Genomic DNA, 21,383 nt, shown 5'->3' on the forward strand with positions numbered 1-21,383 from the left:
GCTCCCATCCCCCTACCTGGTGCTGCTCACTCTTTTCCCCTTATACTTACTTAGGTCTTCCTAACATGCTGCGTATATTATTTATGTGTTATGTTTACTTGTGTGCTATATTCTCCTGCTACAATATAAACTCACAAGAGAGTGATATTTACCTGTTTATAGCTGCATACCCAGCCCCTAGCAAAGTGTTCAGCACATAGTAGTCATTCAGTAAATATGTGTCAGAGAAGTGAAGGCTCATCCATTGATTCACATACCTCTTCAACAAATACCCTCTTGAGCATCTGCAAATGCTCAGGGTGTCACCTCTTCCAGCCACTTTCCCAGGACCCCCCTCCACAAAACCTCTTAACAAATAGCCCTTGTCTCTCTGTATACACACCTGTTTGGGGCAGACCATTCCCTGAAGACTTGACCATCCCCTCTTCTCCTATGGAAATGAAGTGTGCCCTCTAAAGGCCAGCTCACCTGCCAGGCCCCCATGGAGACTATGCATCCTATGTAGGAGTGCCTACCCTTGACTTTCCCCATACCTTTCTTCCACCCATTTTCCCATCCTCCTGAGTACTGTCACAGGTGTGGTCTGTCCCATATTCCTGCTAATCTGGGAGATCTTCAGGGTTCAGAGCCATGTTTGTTCCCCTCAGTCTTGCCCACTGTGCCAGGCACACCTCAGCTGTTCCAGAAAAAATTTAAGAGTGAACTAGTATCCATCTGCATCAGACTGTAAATTAAAAAGTCAAAAGTAAACCCTAGTTTTGGAGAGTCAGCTAATTTGGCCCCTTGAGACAAGAGTGACATGAAATGATATAATTACCTTCCTCCTGCCTGGCTCACAGCCCCGTCAACGGCCCCAGAAGGAATATGCTGCCCGTCCTCGAGATGCAACTCTATGATGCAGCCAAGTGCAGCCTCTCACCTGAGGCAGCTGTTGTGTGCCCCTCCCCTCCCTCAGCCCCCCTTTGTGGGGGCATGCAAAGACTGCTCCTCCAAAGTCCTGGAAAGAAGCCCAAACAGGACTCTGTGCACTTAGGAAAATAAAAATGATACACACGGCACAAACATGAGGGTATACATGGTCCCACACACCAGTCTGACTAGATTTTATCCTTGAAGTAATGACTTAGGTTGTTCAGTTTTTTGCTCCAGGGAAGGAATGGGGCAACCTCATGCCTATGATCAAACATATCCACTAGCCCTGCTCGTTCTGTGGGAAACCAACTGACACACCACTCATGACACCCCAGAGCTCATGAGTCTCCAAAGGTCCTCATCCCTGCATGTCTGTGTCCATGTGGGAATCCACATACAACAAAATCTGTGTTTCCAACACTCCGTCTGACTCTTGTCCCACCTCACCCCCACCCAGCAACAGACTGACAGCACCAAGGAGAGGAGAGGAAGGCAAGGCCTATGCTTTAACCACATTTCCACTCCTTTTGCTCATCTTCCCAGAGGAGAATACAGTGGAAGTCATGGAAAGTCGAAGGAGCAGGATTATGTTAAATTAGATGTCCCTCCCCAAGTCAGCAGTGATCCCATGGCCCAAAGCAGCAATCCAAGTTTTATTTGCTCATAAACATTAATGGGACCAAATCTCAGGGAAAGGAACAAGAGAAAGCAAATGCCAGAGAGCAAGCAGCACACCATAAAACATGGGTGCAGGGCAGGATGGGGAAGGTCAGGGCTTGGGGGAAAGGGACCCCAAATTCTCCTGCCACAGAGAGACTGCCTTTGCCCACCTAGGGGAATGGATCCAGTAGCTATTCTAATGCCTGAGAATTCTATCAACACTTTTCTTGAGGAGGAAGAAAACACTTAAAGTAAGAAATGTGTTCTTAGTGGCCCAATCTCTGCCAAAAAGCAGGGACAACAGAGCACACCCCCCACCTTGACCAGTGTCTTCTTCATCCGAGACCACCTGACACCTGGGCAGGGACCCCCATCTAGACATCTGTCCTACTGCAAAACTGAAAGACCCCAATCCCAGCTCTGTTTTATCAGTAACAGCCCACATGATTTTAGGAAAACTCATCCAACCTCGGGCTCCGTTCTGTCATTGCTAACACAGAGCACATCTCCTCTGACTATTGGGGTCCTGGGGGTCATGTGATTGATGAGAGTGTGCTATAATCCAAGCCAGGCCCTGTGCTAAACATGTCATATGCATGCACTCATTTGATCCTTTCAATAGCCCTGTGAGACAGATATTACAAGCCCATTTTACAGACTGAGAACCTGGAGCTCAGACAGCCTAAGCTCCTGGATCAAGGTCTCGCAGCTGGAACAGACAGAGCCAGAACTAGAACCTAGATCTGTGCCAAGAGTCTGTGCTTTTTAAGCCATACATGATGGGACCTGATCCCATGCTAGGTCAAGCTCAGGCCCAGTGCACAGCAGTTGCTTAAGCAAAGCCTGTTCAATTGAATTGGGGCTACCTTCCTCGGACTCACATCTCCCTGCAGTAGCCCTTTGGAGGCCTCTTTGCCAGAGTGAGTTAGAAGCAGCCCCAGGTCTGTTCTTCTTCCTCTGATAGGGAGGGGAGCCATGGGAGAGTGGAAGCTATTTCTGATCCCTCCAGCTCTGCATTCAGATTTTAACTGAGAGAGGGGAAGAGCATATTTTCTTTTCCAATTTCTTCTCTCATTTGAATATTGGATTTCCACATGTGGATTTATAGAAGCCTGGTTCCCCAGAGGAATTCCTAGAGAAGCCATCTGCCTGTGTGCTTCTGAGACTCCTTGGCAAAGGGAAATGTAGGATGTTAATCAATCATCCGAGGGGGAGCTGCTCACCCCTTCCCTGGGAGATGGGCATGCACGTGCCCTTGAACATGGAGAGGCTGCATCACCAGAGAGGCACAGATTCGGGCTCTGCAGACGCTCTGGCCATTCCAGGGTCACCTCTGACTTGGGTCAGGTCAGGTCTGCCCAGGCCAGGAGCCAGGGCAGTGGAGAAGCAGGACAGAGGGCCAAACAAAGTCTTGAAGAGGCTGGCACTTTGTATTACAAATGCTATGTCCTGCCAGGAGCAGACCCCATCCCTGACACAGTCAGGGTTGCAGACATAACACTGTGAGGACACCCAAAATAAGTCAAGTCATAGAGCTATCCCCAGAAGGTCAGCACACAAATGTAGCACCACAATGACCCTTACATGTAGCTGCCCCATCCCTGTGGGCAGGAAAGCCAGGTCTGTGTGAGCCACTGCAGGTGACAATTGGGTGAGCCTTCTAGGTACAGCCCTCCCTTCCAGGATAGCCACTGGATTCAATTCATCTCCTTGGGAATAGAGGCAGCATTGGTAACAAACCAATGTAAACAGACAAACCAGCTTCCAAATGGAATTCTGGAGCCCCAGAGAGCATCTGGACTAACATGTGGTCTTATCAGTGGAGAAACCCAATCTCTGAGAGAGACAACTACTTCTCAGGGACACACTATAAGCCTCCCAGGCCAGGACTCCATCCCAGCACTCAGGAGAACCATGTCCACTCAGGCTCCAGGTCAGTGGCACCCATGTTGCATGGCCATCAGGGGGAAGATGGGAGAAGACGGCCACCCCTGAACCATTCCTGACCCCTCTGGTGGAAGCCCCAACCTCTGAAGTGGTTCCTTCTTCCTCTATGTCCCTCTGCTCCTCTCTCCAAGCTTCAGGGATTTCTGTCACATGTTCAGGCTGCCCCTGGTGCCTTGACTAAAAGGTTTTCAAAATGAGAAGAATTTCCTTAAATATTTCATTGCTATATGCAAAACAAGGCAGTCAGAACAGCCTGGGGCCTGGGCTGCTGCAGTAGGGAGAGGAGATTGGACAGATGGAGTGTTTCTGCTCACGTCCTGTTCTCTGTGGAGCTTTCTGGGCTGAGGTGAGCCTCATCTGGCCATGAAGGTGAACATACACACTGGCCATTGGGCCAGCTGCTCTGGATGAACCAGGAAGCAACTGGCCTGCAAGCTGCAGCTGAGTTGTGCTGCTTGAACAGATGCGTCTGTGCCCTGGCTCTCGCAGGACCGTCACAAGCTCAGGGGAAGCCACTGCAGGCCCGATGATAAATGCCCTGCCTAACTTCCACCATGGGAGAGGAAATTCAGAGCTTGGGAGTTCAAAGTGTAGTTAGCAGGAGAGGAGGGAGTAATCAAGCCCTCCAAGATGCATATGTTGGGGGAGGAGACTGGCATAGGGTTTTCATAGGCTTTCTGTAACAAAAGGGATCTGTGGTCAAATATGTTTGGGAAACACTAGGTGGAAGAAAGTTTAACAGGGGCACATGGGTGGCTCAGTTGCATAAGCACCTGACTCTTGATTTTGGTTCAGGCCACGATCTCATGGGATTGTGAGTTCAAGCCCTGCATCAGGCTCTGTGCTGACAGTGCAGAGCCTGCTTGAGATTCTCTCTCCCTCTCTCTCTGCCTCTCCCCCACTTGTGCATGTGCTCTCTTTCTCTCTCTCAAAATCAATAAATAAACATTTTTTTAAAAAGTGGGGGCGCACCCGGGTGGCTCAGTCGGTTGAGCGTCCGACTTCGGCTCAGGTCATGATCTTGCAATCTGTGAACTCAAGCCCCGTGTTGGGCTCTGTGTTGACAGCTCAGAGCCTGGAGTCTGCTTTGGATTCTGTGTCTCCCTCTCTCTCTGCCCCTCCCCTGCTCATGCTCTCTCTCTCTCTCTCTCTGTCAAAAATAAATAAACATTAAAAAATTTTTAAAAGAAAGAAAGGTTAACAGATTTCTTTTACAGAAGGACTTCCCAGATCCCGTGATACACTGATGGTCACTAAGAATGTCCAAGACGGGAGCAGAGAATATGTCATTTCCCAGTATCATTCAGAGGGCCACAGGCAGCTTTGAAAGAGCATCTCCCAAGACTTACACCCAACAGGACCCTCTGAATGGAGTGAAATGGTATCTAGAGGAAGTTCAGGAGAGAGATACAAACATTCACAGGAGCCAAGTCTCTGTGAGGTCTTGGGAAACAGGCCCCCTTTTCTATGAGGCTTAAATTCCCTACCCAGAATGACCACCAGTGAGTAAGGAAAATGCAGTACCCAAGCTAGTATTCACATGGACAGGTGGTTTGGGAATGTAGATATGTCATGGCGGGAGGGGAGTCTCCTGGAGTACTCTGGGAATCACGGTGGCTCCCAAGCACTTAAGATGCTGACACCCCCTGAGACCCTCCAGACCCTGCCCCATGCACCCCCTTTTCTCCCTGCTCTCCTCCACCCCTGCTTACCAGTGATTCTCCACCCCAACCACTTTCCAAATTGTCCCTGACACAGCTGTCTCTCAGATAAGCACAAAAGTGTGTTTTGTAACCACAGAGAAACAAATCCGTGCTATCAGATTAACAAACAAAACCAAGAAGCTTCAAAATGAACAGTGCCCATCCCTAACTCTACTGAAGACCAGACCGTGTTGAGTCCAGGACTTCTCATCCTCCTCATGGCCCCTCTTCCTCTTAGTCCTTCTTAGGGGTCACTCTCAACCATGTCTGTCCCCAGGGTGGCAGCAGCTCATGTCCATCTCCCCTGGCTATATCTGAGCTCCTTCTCTCTGATCCAGAGGTCCACCTCAGGGCGGCATTTCCTCCCCCAGATATACCCTCAGGTCAAACAGTCCACAAACACCCAGCAAAGCTCTGGAACCCAGCATACAGAAGCCCAAACATTCCACACTTTTCCCTATCCCTTGCTCCTCACCCAAGGACCACATGGCCCAAAAGCACTTCCTTCATGTGGAGACCCCACAACACCTATAGCCAAATCAACACAGCCCCCCATCTAACCTAACCAGGCCCCACTCACCCTCAGATGCAGGCTTGCTCCCACACAGCTGCTCGGCCTGGTTTCTCCCTGTGGGCTGCTGTGCCCCTTCACAGGCTTCCCCTCAACAGGCTGAAAAGAAGTAAAAATAACATTTTGATTCATGCGCTTTGAGAATCCAAAAAAGTGTTTTCTAGAAGTTCAGAATGTCATCATCTTTGAAATTCAGCTAACCCAGCTGCCTCATTTCCCAGGGGAGCTGGGAGAGAGAGCTGAGGGAAGCCAGTTCTGAGAGGACGTGTCTGCCCAGGAAAGTGTCTAAAAATACCAGATTTCATTATTGTGAACACATGAACCCTTCTCGTGTATGTGGTTCCTGGACATGGCTTTAGGTCAGCTCAACAATGAGACATTGAGAGAGAGAAAACTTACAAACCTGCATTTACAAGAGGACCACAAAACAAAAACTATAAACACAGGGGCACATATCAGGTCTCCCCTCCATTCCTGCTCAACCACCCTCACTAAAGCCTGTGATGGCTGTACCCAGTCCTACCAGGGAAGGTCCCGGGATGACTGAGATCCCAGGAAGCCTCTTGTCCCTCCAGATCAATGGGCTCCTACAGCCCCATGCTCTGCAAAAGTGGCACCCTTCACACAGACCACGTAACTGTCTGGTTCCTGTCTGTCTCCCCCCACTCAAGGGCATGGACCTTAGCCATTGTATCCTCAGCCTAGAGGCCTAGAGTGGATGGTTGGACAGATGGACAGGCAGAAAGGAGAGGGAGAAAGGAAGAAAGGGAGAGAGGGAGGAAGAGGATGTAGGTGGCTGTGGCCTCACCTGACCCACTGGTCCCCCTTCCCCTCAGAACGGAGCTAGGACTAAATGACCACAAGTCTTGTGACACTGTGACTTACACAGACCCCTGTGGGCACCAGCCTCACAGTTCCAACACCTAGGAGCCAACACTGGGTCCTTTGGCGTCTTCACAAAGTCTGGGTTTGAGCTGTCTCTGAGGATCTCTCTAGTCTGAAACTCTAGAAATTGGCTGCAGTATCCAATGCCACTCAAGCTATCTTCAGCAGAGAAGAACTCATGAGGTCTCTAAAGCACTCCACTGTGCTCCATGGTGGGGGCTCAAGGAGATTCCAGGCCTGAAAGCCAGTGTCCATAGGCACCGCTTCTCTGTACCTCTCTAGAGCTCCTAGCAGGGGAGCAGCTCTGTCTTCCCAGAAGCCTGCCCAGGTGGCTGCAATGCCACCCTGAGCACAAGGCTCTGAGGCAGGTCCTGGGATCCCACTGGGACCCGGAGACACCTGGTCCCCAGCTGGAGGTAGTTGTGTGCTTATAGGCAAACTCTGAATGATCTCTCAATCCCATGGGGTTCTGCTGGGCAGTCCTCTCCTGGCCAGCTTGTCTAGCTTTCCTGATGTTGACAACCATAGAAAAGCCAAGCACGTGCACGAACACACATACACACACACACACACACACACACACACACACACACACAAACACATCCTGCCTGTGTTTGCTGGTGCAGCCCCATGTGGGAGTAACAAGGCCCCGGACAGAGACAAGATGCATGCCAAGTACCAGCAACCTCACAGCATCTTGACCCCTTGGCAAGGAGAAAAGCATCCAGTGAGGTTCTGTGGAGTTCACCCACACCCCTATGGCCTTCTCTCTCAGCACATACCACAGCCTGCTAGTGGAAAACCAGAGGTACGCACTGGAGAGCAGCAGTAGGGTGACTGACATGTGGCAGTCATACAGAGGTCATGGGCCCCCAGATGTCAGCGAAGGCTATTAGGAGCCAGGAAGATTGGGGAAAAGGAGTCCGCAAAATGGGTTAACTTTGGAGAGGATGGTGTTGAGAAGTGGTCATTCCAAATGGGGTAACAGTGGCAGCAAGGGTGGGGCAGAAGTATGCACAGGGAGTGCAGAGAGCTGGAGGAGCCACCCTGTGGGCCTGGCACCCTGGTGTGAGCGACTTGGGGCCTCCCGCTTCCTCCTCCCACTGCCCATTGCACCTGCACGCTCCACAGCGGGCATTTCCTCCTCCCTCCCCCCACCACACACACAAAATATTTCCCTTTCTCAAAATGACTACTTTGCAGCACTTTCTTGAGGGGCTTTTAGTGGCTTTTGAAATATAAGCCTGGAGCTGCAAACGCCACCTCGCCAATTTGCCAGAACACTCCACCTCCCCAGAAATTTCTTCGAAAATGACTTCTTCCACCACAAACAGAGCAATGGGCCTTTTAATCCACAATTATAACAAGTTTTAAAAGTCACTTTTAAAAGGCTGTCACGATGAGCCTACTCAGCTATTTTCTCTCTTCCCGAGGGACTACCTGGTGGTGGCAGGAAGTAGGCGCCGGAGGGAGGTGGGTGGGTGGGAGCAGCCTTCATCCATCACCCAGCGACAGGCCCCTGGTGCCTGGGGGGTCCTCAGAGTGCACATCTGCAGCCTGGGCAGCGCTGGCATGATTTATCACAGGCAGGTTGTCGCCTTTGCCCAGTTGGGTTTACCCGTTTGCTGACTGCTTCTCCTCTCACTGACCTCCAAACGCTTCACCTCCTGGGGACCCAGTCCTGGTCTCCCCCAACTCCACACACAGGTGCCGATGGCTTCCCTCACCATCTCTGGGCCAAGAGCTCCCATGCTTGTGTCTCTAGGCCCAGATCCATATACCCAGCTGCTTCCCTGGCATCTCTTCAAACACGAAATGTCCAAGATACAACACGTGCATCTGTGGGTATTTCCTCCAGAGAAGCTTCCTCCCAGCCTTATGCACCTCAGCGAATGGCACCGCCATCACCGGGCTGCAGCCTTGTAATCACCCTTGTTCTCCTTCTCCTTACCACCACACCCCTCCAACTCCATCCATGAGGCCAGCAGCTTTACCTCCAAACCACATCCTGCCTACTCACCCAGCCCCTTCCAGGCAGCAGCTCCTATTTCCCTACACAGACCCCTGGCATCAAACACACTCTCCCCGTCCCCACCCCTTTCCCCTCATCAAGATCCAAAACTCAGCCACCCTTCAGCTCTCAGCTCAAGTCTCCTTCTCAAAGAAGCCCCCCTGCCCCATGAGCAAGTCAGTCCTGAATGGCCTGAACACCCCATGCTGCCCCTTTGGAGCACATATCCAAGAGCCACTGAGTAATGCACTCACCAATGGGGTGATGGTGTTGTTTTCATTGACTATCTGACCTCTCTGCTGGTCTTTGAGGCCAGGACTGGTTTGTTTGCTTTGAGGCTGATCCCAGGGCCTTTCTTACAATAGGTTCTCAGTAAATATTGATAAAGTAAATGCATAATTTTGCAAATCTTAAGTAGGAAGTTGCCAGGAGCCAAGGAATCAGGAAGAAAGGAAAAAGGAGACAGAAAATTTGGATCCTTCCTGAACAGGGTACATTTCACCATAAAACCCATGCAGCTGAGAAGTCTAGTTCTCCTCAAACACAAGATCCTGGGAGAGGCCAAATATGGCATTTAAAAATAAGTTTATGGCAAATGCAACATAACTGGGGGCAGCAAGAAGCTTTGTAATGCTCCAGGGAAATGTCTAGCTGCTCCCATCTCAGTTACAACTGCTGGACACTGGTCAGCCTTCACAGAGCTGAGGGAGGACATGGCTGGATGCCTGGGTACATATGAGATGAAGCTGACCAAGATGAGGGCTCTCACATGTCATTTCTTCTCAGCCTTGGGTCACCATGATCCTAGCCCAAGCCTCTTCCTGTTCTTTTGGGCTCCGGAAATAGGCTGCTCTTGCTGCAACTTCGATTCCTTTGGGGAACCATCCATCCTGCTCTCCATACAGTTCTGTGGGGCTATCCATCGTAGTGCCCCAGTCTCAGCCTCTGGCCACAGCGGTGTGCCAAGCTGAAAAAATTACAGTACCTCATCTCCTCAAACATAGTGATTGGTCCATGTGGACACTTGACCCAGCAAGGGCAATCATTTCCATGCTTAGATACTCATATATGGAGAGGAGGCTTGCTTTCCACTGATTGGCCAAGCTAGGATTGTGTGAGCCTGGAGCTGCTAGCAGCCATCTTCCCCAACTGTGTCAAAGAAGCCCACCTGCACTAAGAGAAAATGAGATCCAGACTCGAATGAACATCAGAGTGAGCAGGGGCAAGAGAAGGAGAAACTGAGAGAAAGGGCATTATTTACATTGCTAGATCCAGCTTTGCCTGAAGGCAGCCACTCCTGAATTTCTCAGCTACATGAATTAGTATACATCCTTTTTGGCTCCAGTGGGTTTGCCTGTTATTTATAATTGGGAGCCCAGATAAATATACCCCTTATGGTCAGGAGCTCCCAAGAATGACCCCTGTGTCTGTGCGTAAACTTCTTCTTCCAACTCTATGCCAAGTGTCTAAGATTACAGTCTGAGTGTGAGACCTGGCCATGCCACAGTAATACAGAAGAAGAAAAATCTCAGTTGTGTCCAGTGCCTACACCTCAACACAATCTCCAGAGATACACTTCCCCCATAGGCCTTGTGTTTGTACGCTCAGGACTCAGGAAGGTCTGAACACAAGAGCTACAGTGTCCATCTCCCAGGTTCGGGAGCACTTTCTGGAGTTCCAGCTGCCCTCTCCTTCTAAATGGGGATAAATTCATTGGAAGTACACTACTCACTCCTTCTCAGAGATGGGCAGAAACATGTTTTCCCTGGGTAGAATAGAAATGTCCCTCTCAGGAGCATCTGGGTAGCTCAGTGGGTCAAGCATTTGACTCTTGTTTTCAGCTCAGGTCATGAGCTCACGGTTTGTGGGATCAAGCTCCACATTGAGCTCTGCACTGACAGAGCGGAGCCTGTTTGGGATTCTCTGTCTCTCCACCCCCCGCGCCCCTCCCCCACTTGCTCTTATTCTCAAAATAAATAAATAAATAAACACTTAAGAAAAATAAATACCCCTCTGAGAGGTGCCCCCACCCATTCCATCCTCCACAAGTTATACAGCCTAATGGAATTTGCTGGGATCCCCCAACCAATATTGATAACTCCTCTTATCTTGTTCTAAAAAGCTGTCAAACTCATCATGTCTGCCCCACAAAAATAATTTATTTTTTGAGTCATGTAAGAAAAAACTGAAGTTGAAATGCTGTGAGGGTAGAGGCTTTTGTATTGGTGTCAGGCGTCTGTGAAATCTAATGGAGTCATTCTTTGACAACATTATCTATGTTTGGCTAATTTGGTGAAGCAGACAATGTCCTCTATTGAGCAGGAAAAATAGAATGCACAGTCCTAGAAAAGCAGAGAGTTGTCCCATCATGGATAATTTCCTTCCACTATTCATCTGGCAGATAGGCACTCAATTATAGAGACGTTCACAGGTAAATTTCCATTCATTCTTTTATCACCTCCACACATTCATTTTATCAATGAAATAGTCATTTTTAAAATAGCTTGAAGCAGAGATGCATGTCAGTCAACAAAAGGACAGCCTTCCTTATCACAGTATATTTTACCCTGATTGTTTAGTCTTCTACCCCTCAGAAAGCTCTGTGACTAATTCACCCTCTTGGTCCCTTCTTGCTAACTTTTTTCCTATTAATGCAGCCTGGGCTGGCTCTCTGATGAGCCACAGCAGTAAACCTTTCATGAGCTGCACGTTCAGGGGTCCGGTCCCAGGGCTGAGGCTAGCCGGAAGGGATAGAATGTGCCCCTCACCCTTAGGAAAATAATCAGATCAGAGGCAGACAGCCCAAGCAACAGGAGCGCAAAACCCACAGATGGTCTTCCAAGGGTGGCCATGCAGGACAGGGACTGGTGGCCTGATGGCAGCAGGCAGACATGGCTCACTGCCTAGAGGCATGGGCACCTCAAAGTCCCACAACCATAAAGAGAACTTCTCACAGAGCTGCTCCTGCCAGAGTCATCCCAGAGTATTTACTAAGCTCTTCCTTGGTACAAACTCTGGTACTAGGTACTGAAGGTGCAAGCATGCATCAGCCAAGACCCTAGCCTCCAAGAAGGTGTCATACAGGAAGAAAACAAGGTGAGGGAACATCACCTCTGCTACGAACTCAGGGTAAAACTGGAAGCTCCAACCACGGAAGGTGTTTCTTCCAGGATGAAACACAACTGAAAAGATCTATGCCAAGAAGCTGGTTCTGGAAACACCTGTCAAGCTCAGTTACCAGCAGCACATAGTAACACCCCAGGGTCAGAACAAGTCTCGGACATCAAGTGTCAGGGAAGACAAGTGTGATGGTTAAATTGATGTGACTTGACTAGGCCACAGTACCCAGATATTTGGTCAAACACTATTCTAGATGTTTCTGTGACTGTACCTTTTAGAGGACACTAACATTTAAATCAGGGGGCCATAGGGGGCACCTGGCTGGCTCAAAAGGTAGAGCATGTGACTCTTGATCTGGGGGTCAAGCTCCACACTGGGTGCAGAGATTACTTAAAAGTAAAATCTTTAGGAGCACCTGAGTGGCTCAGTTGATTGAGTATCCAACTTTGGCTCAGATTATGATCTCACAGTTCATGATTTCAAGCCCCACAAGGGGCTCTCTGCTGTCAACAGAGGGATCCTCTGTTCCCCCCCACCTCTCTCTCTGCACCTCCCCCACTTGCACTCTCTCTCTCAAAAGTAAAAATAAATAAAAAATAAATAAATAAAATCTTTTTAAAAAAATCAATCACTCAGGGGACTTTGAGTAAAACAGATTACTCTCCATGATGTGGTGGGCCTTATCCAATCAGCTGAAGACCTGACAGAAAAAGACTGAGCTCCCCTGAGAAGAGGCAATTCTGTCAGCAGTAGCTGGTGGACTCGACTGTACTGTCTACTCTTCCCTGGGTCTCCAGCCTGCCAGCCCACCCTGCAGATTTTGGACTAGCTATCCCCCACCATCATGTGAACCAATTCCTTAAAATAAACATCTAGAGAGTTGAGCTCTCTCCTTGAATACAAAATTTCATTGAAAGAGCTCCTTGAATAAATAAAATCTGTCTTATCATCCATAAATACATAAGAATAAATATATACACTTTTTATATATAATATATTATAATTTTTATTTTTCATTGCAAAACTGGTTTATTTCCATGTACAACAAGGAGGATTAGAGTACCAGATGAAAAGAAAGGCAGCCTTCCGGCAAACGGAGAAGATCAAGATTCTTAAGTCACTGGCTTTGGGACCTACTACAATCGAAGACTGCTGTGTTGCTTAGAGATGTTAAGCCTCTTTACCTGATGCTGTAGCAGGCTTTTTGAACAAGCCTTCCTGCTGGGCCAACTTATCTAATTCCTTCTGATAGCCAGGCTGATATTCCAGATAGCCTAAATTCCTCTTGTATTTATCCAGTAACTTTCTCAGGAAGAACATATTCTGTGTTATTCTGTGTGCGTGTATACATATACATGTATATATATGCATATATATGCATATATATACATATATATACATATATATGCATATATGCACATATATATGTGTGTGTATATATATATGTGTGTGTATATATATATACACATATATATGTGTATATATATATATATTTCTGTTTCTCTGGAGAACCCTGACCAATATATCAAGTGGCAGAACTCCACACATTCTGTGGCATGTGTGGAACCGCCTACCCTACCCACTTTAGGACATGCAGGAGATTCAGAGCTCACTCAGAAAGTGCTGAGGTTTTGGGTCACCTAGGTGTCTCAGTCAGTTCAGTGTCCAACTCTTGATTTCAGCTCAGGTCATGATCTCACAGTTGTGTGCTTCAGGCTCTGTGCTGGGAATGGAGTCTGCTTGAGATTCTCTCTCTCTCCCCCTCTGCCCTTCTCCCCTGCTTGCAGTCTCTCTCTCTCTCTCTGTCTCTCTCTCTCTCTCTCTCTCTCTCTCTCTCTCTCTCTCTCCCTCCCTCCCTCTCTAAAATAAAACTTAAAGAAAGTGCTGAGGTTTCAAACATGAGGGAACAGAGAGTGGAAGCTGCCCGTGAAACCAACACTCAAGAAGAACAGATGCTCCATGGTTTCAGAGGCCTCCACAACAGCTACATCCTCCTGTCACCTCCAACTAGGGGCTATGGGCAGGATCTGGACCACTGAGTAGCTTCATTCTCAGGCCTCAGAGCTGCTTGGAGAAAAAGGAAATGGAATTATCTTGAGCCGAAAGCTTGGGTACCTGGAAGGCATATAGCTTGCCTTCGACCCCAAATTAGAAGAAATACCTAGTGAGGAAAGCACAGGTGCCCACCTGCAGAGCACCAGCCTTCTCACCTCCTCCTCTCTTGTGACCCAGAGAGAAACTGGCCCCTGGGTGCTGCTAGGCTGGCCACACCAGTTATGCCATCACCAGTTATGCCACCATCACCAGTTATGCCACCCACAGCTGGGGAGGCACGGGGGGAAATGTTTATTTTCCCTAGGCAGGACTCGGAACAACCTGGATGAAGGAAGGCATCTACTGGGCATAAATGGAAAGACAAGTACCCCAGGTGGTCCTCCAGGCAGCTGTAACCTGAAGGAGCCCAGTCCTTATAGAAGCCATCTGGGTGGGGGCAGACACCCACGCTCAAGGCTGAGAGGCCTTTTGAAGGTTCTCCAGGAAACATTTCAGGTGTAAGCTGTCAATCACACTCTCACTTCATGAATATGTATAAGTTCCATGGATATTCATGAGCATTCCATCAACCTAGCATCAAAAACAGGATTCCTTTTGTTGTTAAACAGCCTCTTAACATCAAGCAGCGTGGTGGGTCAGGAGAGGAGGCTGGCAAGAATGTGCACAACTCCTCTCTCTGTTCCTTGGTCTCCCAACAGGAAGATGGGGGCTAATATTTATTATTACAGCTAAAATGCACCATGCCTTCTGGGGGAGGCTGCTGTGTTCCAAATGCAAGCATGACCCACGAGTGCCACTCACCTCCCCACTTGCCTCCCCCTCCTGTATAGATGGAGACTGTGTTCAAATTGCACTTCTGTAAATAGAATTCTACTTCAGAGAGTTGTTCTTAAAACATTTCTTTTATGACTGGCTTGTATGGGGTCAAGAGGGATCCTCACACTTTAAATGGAGGACAATCGCAATAATCAAAGAGGATGTTCTGCAAACAGAAGCTTAACCGAACAAGGCAATGTTCAAAATTTACAGAAGCTGGTCATGCTGCTTCTCTCCCTTGGAAGTGTGTTCCCTCTCTTTCCACTGGCTGACTGTCACCTCTGAAAGCCAGTGAGAATGCTCTGTAGCCAGGAAAGAGCTATAGATCCCTGGTCAGTTGAAGCAACACAGTGGAAACCAGAGGCCTTCAGTAAATAGGTGAAGAGGGAAAGAGGACCACAGGGCTGCCTCTTGATGCTTCCAGGGACACAGTGTCATGTCCTCTCATGGCAAAATCCAGACAAAACTAAGGGAGGCATAGTCATACACTGAGACAGCATCTGCTCACGTATAAGCCCATCTTGTCCCTCGATGGTAAGATGGTGTCTTTTTGTCATGCTCCAGATGGCACCTTCTGGGAGAAATGTTGCAGTCTCCACCCTGAATCCTGCTCACCCCCAGCTCCACCCCCAGACTTCCTGCACTCAGCTTCTTCAAATACTGCATTCGCACCTCTGATTTCCCCACCCCCGCTTCTCCACCCACCAGACATTATGAACTCCTTGAAAGTAGGGGTTTCCCCACCACACAGCCTCAAATATATCCTTGCCAGTTACACATTGAACTTCATTTTTAAGACATAAAATATGAAATCCTCAACTGAGATTTTATTTTTTAACACAATCAAATATTTAACTCTTGTGTCAGATTTTAAACTTCTATAAATCTTTCCACTCCAAACTGGAACACAAGATTCTGCCATCTTTAAGGCTTAGCACATTTCCTGTAACACACCATGCAGCTTTCCTAAATAGCCAGGGTGCTGAAGGCACATGGGACCCACAGGACGAAATTCAGGGAAGATGGACAGAAAGAAGGAGCACCTCCAGGACAGAACAGGCTCAAGTGGACTGAAGTCACATCACTTGATCTGGGATACACGTGGTGAAGTACAGTCTCCAGTCCTGATAATCCAAGCCAGTTAACTGCTACCAGACATGACTCTTATCATCTTGGCCTCAAAGCCATCCAGGCTTGAGGGCCAGTGTGGGGCTGGGAACCAAGGAGAACACCTGCAGCTGGAAGACCAGATGTTAAGAGACCTCAGTGTAAACTTTGCAGTATTAAAAAAAATAAAATAAAAAACTAAAGAGAAAAGTTAAGCATGCTATGTTGGCTGGTATCCTTCAGAGTGACTTTGAAAGCCTGATGGTGAAACAGAGCCTTCTGGAATTTTTTTCCCTTATGCCTCCTCCAAAGTCATTGAAAGAAGATGTCAAGGAAAAAGCTGGATTGGACTCAGCTGTCCTCTCTGTGCTTGTGCACTGGGGGGAAAAGACAGAGAGCCCGGAGCCTCAGGACAACTCAAACTTCACCAAAGGCAAGTCTGCCCTTCACTCCTTAGCCTCCCCCCATCCCATGCACATGAAACCTAACAGAACCTGGAAAATGGAATGGAAAAAGTGAATTCAGTGAAACCACCAGGATTATTTGGTCTGCAGGAGGCATAGTAACTTGGCTGTCAGTCTGCTGGTCAAGAGCATTTGTTTAGAATGGGTGGCATCAGTGCAAGTACAAAGATCGGAGGCAAGAAAGACCATTTCTTAGCAGAATGTAAAGCAGCCTGGGAGGGTAATGTGGGCGCTGCTGTCAGTGTTGGGGGATGAGGGGAGGGAGGGCAGGAGTGTTTCTTGCTAACCACAGGTGCTGTTTGGTGGGTTCTAACAACCCCTCCTGGGTCTGCATTCTGCTTTCAGTAGAATTTGTCTGAACAAGATCTGGGGTTTCACAAGCTCAAAGTAGCAATGCCCACCCCTAAGTCAGGGTGACCCCAAAACACTTTTATTTTTAAAAATACTATAAAAAATAAATCCCAAACTACCGTATAGCCAGATGAGACCCAATTGTAGCCCAGGAAAAGATGGGAGAAGGAGCCTGAGAACTCTACTCCCCGTGGACATTCTGTGACAGTTAAGAGCTAAGCACGGAAAGCATTACCCTCTTCTCTCCCTTCCTTCCCATATGGAGCTGCCTGCAACATGGAAGGTAGGGCTCACTGCTATGTATAAGGGTCTTCCCAGGCCTGACAGTCCAGACCTAGAGGGCACCACTGGTTTCCACTCATAGACATTAATTGAGCACCTGTTACTTGCCAAACCCAGTGCTAGGGTCTGGGCATACCATGATGCACACAGGCTGGGGTGCCCTCATGGCAGTCTGGCTGGAATGGTGATAGAGACATTCTATAAATAATTACACGAAAAATCTCAATACACTCACAGTTGTGACAGGTGCTATAAAGGGTGCCATGTGTGGTCACTTTCCCTCCACAGAGCCAATTCTTGAGAGCAAAGAGAGCATGGGAATCACACCTCAGGACTTCGTCTATACAGAGCTGACCGTGCAGGGCTTCTGGTTTCCAAGGATCTGAATCCTGGAACCACCTGACACCTGAGGCCATCATTCTCTCCCACAGAGGACACCTGGCGGTTGGTCCAGAACTTCAAGGCTAATCAGATCCTGTGGCCAACCTGGAACAACCTGTTTGATGCCTTGTCTCCAGCCCTACAGATCTCTCCTAGACACGATGGCTACAATACTTGCATTTCAAAAATTCTCTTACCTTTCCCCTTGCCCCATGCCAGATTAATCAGCCTCAAATACCACCTTTATGTCATCATTCCACTCCTCAAAAGTGCTACAGTATTTCTACACAGGTACCAACCTATCCAGCCATATTTCCCTTACACACCCACATAAAACCACTACTTTTGGAAAAAAAGATGTTAATGAGCTCTGATATAGGCACTTACCAACTTGTCTCATTTACCTAAATTAGACCTCTTCGTAAGTCCCTTTTCTCCCCATCCCTCCTACCCACACATCCACACACCCACCCACACACACCCACACACACACACCCACACACACACGCCATGTTGACTCCTGCCTCTAATTTTGGTTTCCTACCTACGAGGCCCTCTCCAATTTTTTTTTTAGTTTTTTGAATGTTTATTTATTTTTGAGAGAGAGAACATGGGCAGGGGAGAGGCAGAGAGAGAGAGGGAGACACAGAATGAAGATCAGGCTCCAGACTCTGAGCTGTCAGCACAGAGCCTGACATAGGGCTTGAACTCACAAACCGTGAGATCATGACATGAGCTGAAGTTGGATGCTTAACGGACTAAGCCACCCAGGTGCCCTGAGGCCCTTTCCAATCTTAAACCTCCCTGCCCTTCAAGGCTTATTCAGGGCTTGCCTCTTCCATGAAGCTTTCCTATACTGGTCTCAAAAAGGGAGACCTGGCTGAAATCCTATCCTGAACAAAAGCTGTTTCCACAGCATCTGAAGAGCACCCTGGGATGCAGAGACCGTAAGAGAGCTGCCTGTGGCATCCCCACAGCCATGGCCTCTTCTCCGCCCAAGAATAAGGCCTCCCTAGGAACTCCTCAAACACACAAAATAAAGGGCCAGAACCTGAGAGCTCATACCTGGAGACAACATGACAGAGGCTTTGGCTTCTGCACCTTTAATCAAATTTGCCTTCCTTTGTGCTTGTACCTCTTCCCCTGCTCCACCTCTATGTGCTCCACCAGACCCTGGGGATCCTGGCCAGATCTGTGCCTTTAAATGCAGGTACCCATGGCACCGTGTTCCACATCACAGGCCCAGAACTTCCCCTGAGCTCTACCCAGGGTCACAGACCCAAGATCCTCCTCAGCATGTCCACAAAGAACATCTAAAACAATCTTTATCTTGACATGTCTGAAAGTGCATTCCTGATCCTCTCTTAATTCCCACCTTTTGCAAAACTCATCCCTTCTGAGGCTCCTCTACTTCAGTAGAGATAGAGAAGGATGCCACCATCCATCTAAACAGTGGCTCAGGAAAAAAATCTAAGCATCAGCCATGATGTCTCTCTTTCCCTCACCTTCCATAGCCAAACAATTGGCTGCTCCGGGCAGCTCTACGTCCAAAATAACTCTTGAATCCAACCCACCTCCTTCCACCTCCACCGCATCATTTGGTTCACTCACTAGCATGTCTTGCCTGGAAACACCTCCTCCACTGTTCTTCGTTCTTCCAAGCATGTCTATCGTCCATCCTCAAAAAAGGAACCAGAGTGATGGTCTCAACACCCTACCTGAAATCCTCCAGAGGCTCCCAGAGTCTCTTACACTAAACCCCGAATGACTTCATGTGGCCACAGGCCCTATGCAATCTGTCCCTGATACTTCTTCAGCCTCAGTTTCTATCACACCGCTCCTGGTTAGTCTCCCAGTCCTGAAACACACCAAGCTAGGTCAAGTCTTGGGGTCTTTTCACTAGCTGATTCTTCTGCCAAGAGCATTCAGCCTTCACATCTCCATGTGATGGGCTCCTTCTTGTCATTCAGATCTCAACTTGGAAGACACACTCTCAGATCACCCAACTTAAAATAGCTCTCCACATCCCCCTCCATAATTTTTTACTCAATGTCCATGTTTTATCCTACCTCCAGGCAGCTATAACTCCCTAAAGGCATCTTATTCATTTACTTAGGTACTTGGCTTATTATCTGGTCTCACCACTGGAGTATAAGATCCAAGAGGGCTGAAGCTTATCCACTATGTTCACCGCTGCATCCCAGCGCCCAACACAGTAACTTGCACTTAGCAGGAGCTTAATAGAGGTCTTTTGGTATTTTCTGGACTCTGTGGCATGATCACAAGGCTGGGTCCTGCAAGGTAATACCTCTGGTCTGAACAAAGGGAAAGCACAGGCTGGGCTGGGGCTTCCAGAAAAAAATTGATGGGCGATGCTTCCCCATGGGCCATCTCATCAACCTTCTGGGCACTGGCCTTCCAGGAAGAGCAGACTCTTCATGAGCAAAGGAGAGGCCAAATCAGCTAGGGAGAATCTCAACCACAGAGCCATCCCCACCTCTGGGAGAAGTCATCAGCCTCCTGTCTGACAGGTAGACAGCTCACTTCCACACTATCCAAGAGGAACATAATACAAGCCCAAATGGAGCCAAAGAGGTAAGTGAATTGTCCAGTGGCCATATTTTAAAAAGGAAAAAAGAAAAATATGAAATTTTAATAATGTAGCTTATGTAACCTAATCTATCAAATTATCATTTGAATCAATATGAAAAATTAATCGGCTATTTCACATATTTTCTTTCTATCAAGTCTTCAAACTCAAGTATATATTTTACACTTACAGAACATCTCAATTTGGACTAGCCAAATCTCAAGTGCCATTGTATTGGACAGTGTAGGTCTAGAATAACCTAGCTTCACCTGCAGTAGACTGAGAAAAGCATTATGTCAAATCTGGAATGCATTTTGTTCTCATGTGTCGAATCTTTTAACATGATGGTTTTCCTGCATTAGATTAAAACATAGAGTCTGCATTGATTTTTCTTTTCCCTCAATTTCTGTGACAGACCCTTTGCAGCGCCTTGACTTTTCTGCATGTATAGGAGTCACCCCATGTCTGCCAAAAAACAGAAGCAGCATTTCCCCTATGACATTGTTGTTATCAGGCTCCTGTATTCCCGGCTCCAGGCCCACCAAGAGACTATCACAGTTTATTAACTGACTTTAATAGGGATCTGTTTCTAATAGCAGAATTAATGAGTCCTATAAACCAGTTGCAAAGGGAGAGAACAATTCCAAAGAGAGAAGAGGCTTATTTGGAAATCTCAGGGTATTCCAGAATCGCACACCTTCACATTAACAGTTCCTATCCCTGGATCATCAAAATCTCCTACAACAAGCTTTTTGTCCTGGGGTAAACACCCAACAACAGAGAGTGTGAAACTAGGGGGTGTCACCAGCAAGGACAGAGACAGCCTGTTGAAGTGAGGACATACAACCTGGACACTAATATTCCTCATGTTTGTCTCTTAGAGTGAGCCCAGTGGGAGAAGAGAAAGAAATTCAACTGGATTTAATACAGTAAGTGTTTCGTGAGGCCGGCTGGGTCTTAGTACAAGGCTCAGGGACAGAAAGGAGCAAGTGGGAGCACAGACAAGATGTGCATCCTCCCCTTGGAGATCGTAAGGAAGCCACACTTGATTTTAACATTTTTTTAAATACAATTTACTGTCAGGTTAGCTAACATACAGTATATATGATGTGCTCGTGGCTTCAGGAGTAGATTTAGGAGTAGATTCATTGCTTATATACAACACCCAGGGCTCATCCCAACAAGTGCCCTCTCCAATGCCCATCACCCATTTTCCCCTCTCCACTGCCCCCCAACATCAACCCTCAGTTTGTTCTCTGTATTTAAAAGTCTCTTATGGTTTGCCTCCCTCTCTGTTTGAAAATATTTTTCCCCTTCCCTTCCCCCATGGTCTTCTGTTAAGTTTCTCAAATTCCACATATGAGTGAAAACATATTATATCTATCTTTCTCTGACTGACTTATTTCACTTAGCATAATACTCTCCAGTTCCATCCATGTTGTTGCAAATGGAAAGACTTCATTCCTTCTCATTGCCAAGTAGTATTCCATTGTATATATAAACCACATATTCTTTATCCATTCATCAG

General features: G+C 47.8%; 1 protein-coding gene across 3 annotated transcripts in view; it reads right to left on the minus strand.

Annotated features, from left to right (window-relative positions):
- FSTL4 (follistatin like 4) overlaps nucleotides 1–21,383 on the minus strand; it is a 651,440-nt gene that overhangs the window by 588,324 nt on the left and 41,733 nt on the right. For all 3 annotated transcript variants that reach the window (XM_047859957.1, XM_047857699.1, XM_047857180.1), the window contains exon 2: nucleotides 5,803–5,892. The gene's annotated coding sequence lies outside the window, so the exon portion shown is untranslated. The remainder of the gene's footprint in view (nucleotides 1–5,802; nucleotides 5,893–21,383) is intronic.

The sequence above is a fragment of the Prionailurus viverrinus genome, chromosome A1 (assembly GCF_022837055.1).
Source record: "Prionailurus viverrinus isolate Anna chromosome A1, UM_Priviv_1.0, whole genome shotgun sequence".
NCBI classification, from domain to species: domain Eukaryota; kingdom Metazoa; phylum Chordata; class Mammalia; order Carnivora; family Felidae; genus Prionailurus; species Prionailurus viverrinus.